The sequence below is a fragment of the Mytilus edulis genome, chromosome 1, assembly GCF_963676685.1.
Source record: "Mytilus edulis chromosome 1, xbMytEdul2.2, whole genome shotgun sequence".
Lineage (NCBI taxonomy): Eukaryota > Metazoa > Mollusca > Bivalvia > Mytilida > Mytilidae > Mytilus > Mytilus edulis.
The window spans coordinates 69,871,997-69,879,264 of NC_092344.1; the positions used below are offsets into that span (position 1 = coordinate 69,871,997).

Below are 7,268 nucleotides of genomic sequence, written 5' to 3' on the forward strand. Positions count from 1 at the left end.
TCTATTCGATAAGGTTTAAATACGTGTTTCTCATTTAGAATGTGGATTAAACTCACTAATTAATCTAGATATAAACCTTAAAAATTATTATCCATACACAATACTTCTTTTACTGTAAGACGAGTTGTTACCATCCGATAACGGTGTATGAAAAATTAAAGACATTAAGTTAGTTAATTATTGTACCAACTTACTTTATGGAAAAAATAGGGATGTTATGTCGTTATTTTTTTCTATTGGTAATGACATTTCTATCGCGGAAAAGTGGTTATTTCTTCAACAATTTTAATTGCTTCGAATGAAATATTCAGAATGATTTACTTTTGAATAGCAATACATTTTTTAACAGATAGTCAGGATATAATTCTATACCCCCTCCATTTCATCCAACCCCATTGTAAGGTACGTGGATGTTAATAAATAGAATATAAGAATATTTTATCAGTTGATCAATTGATAGAGTAAAAAAAGTATACACCAATGTAAAAGTATAGAAATGACACGAAGGGAGCACGAAATCGTGATACATGTACATGTAACACGAAAACGAATATCGATACATTTAACCCATTGCTATGATGTCAGTCGATTGTTCTTACATTGAATTATTTTTCAAGAATCCATTGACCATAGTGTTAACTTAAGATAACTTATATCATAACTTTAAACTTTTTTAAATTACAATGTTACCCTCTCAAAAACGAGTGACAAATGAAAGGTTCGAACTAAAGTCGCTCGATGATTATCGTTTACGAATCCACTACTTCTTATCAATTCTCTACTACGTAGGATACAGTATAATTTCCTATTCAGTGTGAATCAATAAGATTTTTAAAATCTTACACACGAATATGTTAAATCTGACTTTTTTTTTTAAAGTGTTATGAAAGTTTTACATTGAAATTCATCTCATATATATGATAATGTCTCTATATTGTTACGATAAATTAACAAAGCTTCACATTAGTGGTTTCTAATTAGTTATCAAAGGTACCAGGATTATAATTTAGTATGCCAGACGCGCATTTCGTCTACATAAGACTTGACAGTGACGCTCATATATATTAAATATTTATAAAGCCAAACAAGTACAAAGTTGAAGAGCATATAGGGGTAAATAATGTATATAAAATCATATGAAAAAAATGGATTACCTCCCTTTGACATAGTGATTTTTTTATAGCTGTGTTCCCCATGTTAAGTTGTAGAACAAGTGGTAAATAAGCACTTTTCTAGTATTTTAACACTCGAATAATCTGACCGCATGAAGGTATTCATTTATTTTTACATAACACATTGCGTTTCTTTATTTAAAAACTATACTAGACAACTTTTCATGATTACATATCCTTCATCTAGGAAACTATAGTTAAAATGTTTGTAATTGGACTTTTATGTTAAATAATTGCTTTTAAATATTCCAAATTGTTACTTTATTCTTCCAAATGCAAAGTTTGGTTATACTTAGTCTTATTTATTCATATTTGGCACTTTTTTCTACTTCATTTCTGGCCGTCTAGTTTTGGCGAAGAATCCATTCTGATGTTGGGGTAACAGGAATTTCTGCAGAGTGATTGTTAATGACATTTTGTGAACTTTACAAGTAATTACAAAACACAGATTTAGTATAATGAAACATAATTGTTGTTTTATTTGGTATTAAAGTGCTAAAAAAAAACACCTTTAAAAGTCTTTTTGTGGTCTTTTCAGGGTATTTAATCAAAAACTTCCATATAAGGAAAAATTTAACTAAGAGTACACCAAGTCTTTAGTTTCTATGTGTACTTGCAATACTGGTCAAAGCAAACACAGAAAACAATTCATATTTATTAAACATAGTATTTGACACCATTCTTTTAAAAACAGTCAATGTGCAACTTTATATACCAAATATACATTGGCCGCAGTATGGGCTGTAGTATAAATTTTGCTCTATCTTTACAAATTCAGCATTTATGAATGTTGTATTGAAACTGGAACTTGAAAATTGGGTACCTTACATGTTTATTACAAAAAAAGTGGGAAAAGAAGTAAAACAGTCCCTTATAGGGGTAAATTCAGTAAATAAATATACGTCATCAGGGACCGCCCATTTAGGGGAAAGCTTTCTGTATAACACTGAAGTCATATGCTCTTCTGATTGGTAGATAATGTTTGTATTAAATATTTTTTAGCAGATGGATCAAAACTAGAAAAAAAATAAAAAATAAATGCTGAATGTACTAATTTCTTTTACAACAGGGTTGAAAAGTAATGGGGGTCAGTATAGGAATTTAATGCGAATCTACATTGTTTGTAAACAAGGCCATGTGAATGCCTAAAAATGCCGCATGACCCTATGTTTTTATTAGTGCAAAAGATAGGGCTACATTTGTACTTTCATGAATGTTATATGAAAGTTTCCAATTTCTAAAGGTAAATCAGGTGTAAATTTAATTCCATACATAGATTAGCATTATAGTCAATAGGAGATTTTTTACTGAATTTACCCCTTTAGGATCCAAAATTCCAAAAAGTTGTGCCAAATACGGCTAAGGTAATCTATGCCTAGGATAAGAAAATCGAAAAATTCAAAGTTTTGTAAATAGGAAATTTATAAAAATGACCACATTATTGAAATTCATGTCAACACTTCTAAAATTCTAAAATTAAAAAGCAAGCAATGCCGATTGTTTTACACCTGTCATAACTTTAAAAAATATATTCCCCAATCGGCAACAAGAAACTATTTATCAGACGAATATAATATTGAAGTACATTATAGTTTGCACTTTTGAAGTAAAATAATGACCTAACATAGGTCATTATTTCATGCGTTGGAGAATATTTTATTAAAACATGGTATCGTCCGGGTTGACTCTTCGAAATAATGACCTATCGTTCTGAAAGTAAATAACTCAATATAGGTATATAATTACTGAACCCAATATCAATACAAAAGCTGCTGTCTAAACAATATCAACCAACCAATTGCCAGATATTTAAACCTTACGTATTTAAAGAGTTCGAAGGCTATTAGAGATACTTCATTAAATATAAGCAGCAGTAGGTAAGCGATTTTCAAATCTCATATATAGATTCAGATGATACCAATCAAAGAACCTATCTAAAGGTGACATGGACTCCAAATGAAGTTAAGTTGGATTTCTGAATAGGCAGCGTATTCGTCTCCTCCTATACATCCATCACTTAACACGCATATCAACATTCGGTCAAAGTGTTTACAAAACTTTTGATTTTTTTGAAATTCTAAGGCTTTTCTACCTCATGAATAGATTATATTAGCTGTATTTGACAAAACTTTTAGGAATTTTGGTCCTCAATGTTATTCAACTTCGCACTTTATTTGGCTTTTATGAATTCGAGCGTCAATGATGAGTCTTTTTCGTGTCCGGCGTAAATATAAAACTTCTTATACCAGGCATAGATTGCATTAGCCGTATTTGGCACTGATAAGTATAATTTAGACAAAAAGTAAAATCACAAAAATACTGAACTTAGAGGAAAATCAAATCGGAAAGTTCATAATCACATTGCAAAATCAAATAACAAAACACATCAAAAACGAGTGGACAAGAACTGTAATATTCCTGACTTGTTACAGACATTAATGTAGAAAATGGTTGATTAAACCTGGTTTTATAGCGCTAACCGAAACGCGCGTCTGGCGTACTAAATTATAATCCTGGTACCTTTGATAACTATATTAACCCTGCTATTTATGATGAGTTTTTTTTTATTTGAAAAGGAATGTAATAATTTGTATAGAATTATTAGGACAAATTAATAACACAACAATGACTAAATGTGGACAAAACAATCGATATAATGTCGAAGTATTCGTTTGTTGAATCAAATGTGCCTTTCAATCATCTCTCTAAATTTATCTTCATTTGCTCCTACCTGTTGATCAACCTGTAATAACATATGGATAAGAAGTATAAATGAATGGTTTGATGATTAAACTGGAAGAATTACACTGCTGAATAGAGAAAGATTTACATGATATTTTGATCTATCCGAGACGAACAGTCCTATGTTGTAGAGTTGCTACAGTGAATTTGCGATAAGAATGTCGCAAATGCAATTCGTCAATCAATCAAAAATATCTTTACATTTTGTAATGTTTTTTTTGAAGTATCAAACCGTTCAAAATCACTGAAATAAAATAAAAAACCAACCAATGGACTGCTTAAATAATTAAAAAAAAAAAAACCCAAATATATACATTTAATCAATAAAACCTAGTCAAAGTAGAAGGTATAAAAATGCCACCTTGAATTCAACTCATATATATATGTTTGGCAAAATCCAACATTGACAATTTTATCTTAAATATTTGTTTTTTGGCTATGCACTTCTTAAAGATTATCGTTAATAATAACGAAATTGATTTTATCGAGTTGAGATGACCAATAATAATCTGTTTACTGCTATTTTACCTATGACGACGTTGTCAATTTCATGTCAATTTCATTAGCAACGCCACGTGCCTCCTTAGTTTCTAGCGATAATTTTCCATATCAAGCGAGTAGCATGACATAAAAATTATCACAGAAAAGATAAAAGGAAAAAGGCACAAAATAGCGATAATTATGGTTATACAAAACTGATAAGATAGCTAAAATCAATACTTAAAAATTGTCGTTTAATTTTTAATATAAGCAAGAAAATGTCTTTTTAAAAGATTGCTATACAATGGATAAAAAGTAAAATATAAAAAATACCAAACTCCAAGGAAAATCAAATAGGAAAATCCCTTATTAAATGGGAAAAGACAAAACACATTAAATAAATGGATAACAACTGTCATACTCCTGGCTTGATACATGCATTTCTTTGTGTAGAAAATGGTGGATTAAACCTGGTTTTATCGCTAGCTAAACTTCTCACCTGTAAAACACAATTATATTGATAACAATGTGTGAACAAATCAAACAAACATAATAGGTTAAAATGTCAAAATATCTTTCTGGGGGAGTTTTAATTCCACAGAGGTATCACCATCCCAGTAGTTAGCATTGTTGACATGAATTATCATTGATATGGTCAGAATAATAATTTAACAAAATTTTGATTTTTGGAAATACTTATTTTTTTTTACCTCATGAATAGATAACCTTAGCTGTATTTGGCAAAACTTTTAGGAGTTTTTGGTTCTCAATGTTCTTCAAATTCGTACTTGATTTGGCCTTTTACCATTTTTTTATTCGAGCGTCACTGATGATTCTTTTGTAGACGATACGGGCGTCTAGCTCAAATATTAAATTTCAACCCTGGTAGTTATGATGAGTTTATTTATGGATTTGACTCACTTCTTATTTATTAAAATATTTTGTCGAAAACATTGATTTTAGGTAAAACATGTCATATTTGATCCTTTGATGGCATCTATAAGATAGGCGAACGAAAACTTTAACGCGTAATATTTGAGTCCTTAAGTGCACAGTTATATCATCATTATCGTTTGTCAATATAAGTACCACTTGTTTGATGGATTACAGAATTTAGCCTATTTGAGATTTAATGTATAGAAACAAAAGCTCTATTATATACCTTGTTAATCAGTTATTTCAAATCATACCTTTTTGTCATGTATGTAACAAAGAAATGTAGGCATTATATTTATCCCACATTCAGAAGCAACGTCCTAGAATATATAATAATACAAATATTACAGTACCCAAAGAAAGGTACGTGTATAAAGACTTCTATCATATACTTTTCTTTGGGGGTTGGGGTGATATGGTATTCAAAATATTAAAAAAAAAAAAGTGATACACTGCGAAGCTATAAATATCATTGGGGACTTTCGGTTTGCCAAGAACAGCGGTGAAATACAATATTAATATCAATCCGTTAATTTGATGTAACAATTGGTAACAAATGCTGTCGTGAATATTTCATTCAAATAGGAAAATGTACAAAATAAATAGATATTCCAGTTGCATTGGAAAGTGTCATCAATAAATAAAGTTGAGTGTGTGTAGAATGTCTGAAGTTCCTATCAAAATATGATTTATAGAAGAAGAAAAAAAAACGCAAAGTGAAAACGGGCGTCATATGAAAATTGTGAATTTACCTCAAGTTCATCTTCATATACTTTGAGAAAGACACAATCACTGTTACGGTATTCGTTTGACAATTTCTAAAAAAGAAGAATCAGAAAAACAATGTGTGTCACAACATCATCATAAAATGTTTTGGTATTTGTGTTGGGTAAAAAAAGTACTATTTGACTAAACTTTTGTTTTTTTGATAATTCAAGTATAACAATGAAAATCATAAAACGAGAAAAAAAAGTTATATGATAGACGTTACTTTTACACGTTTATAATTGTATTTATAAAAGATAATGGTATTTTTAATTCAAAAGCTTACTTCATATATAGGTGAAAGAAAATTAGTACCGTTTATTTTATTACACAAGGTCCACACAATGTGGCAAAGAAATCAAAAACTTACATTGTACCACTATCGTCTTTAACAGCGGCATGAAATTCGGACTGCAATTAGAATATTGTATTGATCTATTTGAGAATATATACTATAACTAAATTCAAAGTGAGTATTTTGTAGAACATTTATTTAAATATATAAGTTTTCTCTTTATAATATACGGCTTTTAAACATCCTATCATTAACCTCATCAAAAAGAACATAATTGAAAGTAACAATGGACAAGTCTTGTAAAATACACGTGTTAAAGAAAAATGTATTTTGTAAAAGCATAGGCTTGAATTATTGAAAGATTTCTTCTGATTTCATCTGAATTGTATTGTATTATAAAGAATATTTTATAAATAATGAATACTCAATTTTTGGTACAGTTATAACAATACCAGATAATACCGACCAAAGAAGGTCCAAGTTACAGGTAATATCTGCATTAATATGTCATTCGATGTGTTTTAACGACAACACTTTATCGTGTACTTTCTAAGTATCTGTTTTTGATTGATTGATTGATTTTTGGTGTTTTAACGCCACTTTTAAGCACCGCATTTAGGCTATTTTGGTGGCGGTCAGTTTTTATTGGTGGGGGAAGCCGGTGTGCGCGGAGAAAACCACCGACCTTTGATATGAAAACTAACATTTGTTTTTGATAAAATTGAAGATGATAAACAATCTTAGATTACAACAAATGTTTTACTCGCATTAACATCTTTACATAAGATTCACAGTAGAGATCTGGTAGCAAAATATATTCTTGGTCAGGAAAATCTCTATGATCGTATCTAATACATCAATGTCAAGATTCCAAACGC

The 7,268-nt window shown here is 29.8% G+C and overlaps 1 long non-coding RNA gene across 1 annotated transcript; it reads right to left on the minus strand.

Moving 5' to 3' along the window:
- Positions 1 to 3,783: 3,783 nt before the first annotated feature.
- Positions 3,784 to 6,509, minus strand: LOC139519945 (uncharacterized). Its single transcript, XR_011663768.1, has 3 exons — positions 6,466 to 6,509; positions 6,083 to 6,148; positions 3,784 to 3,915 (listed from the first exon to the last, which is right to left on the minus strand). It is a non-coding gene; the product is annotated as an uncharacterized lncRNA (long non-coding RNA).
- Between the last annotated feature and the right edge of the window lie 759 nt (positions 6,510 to 7,268).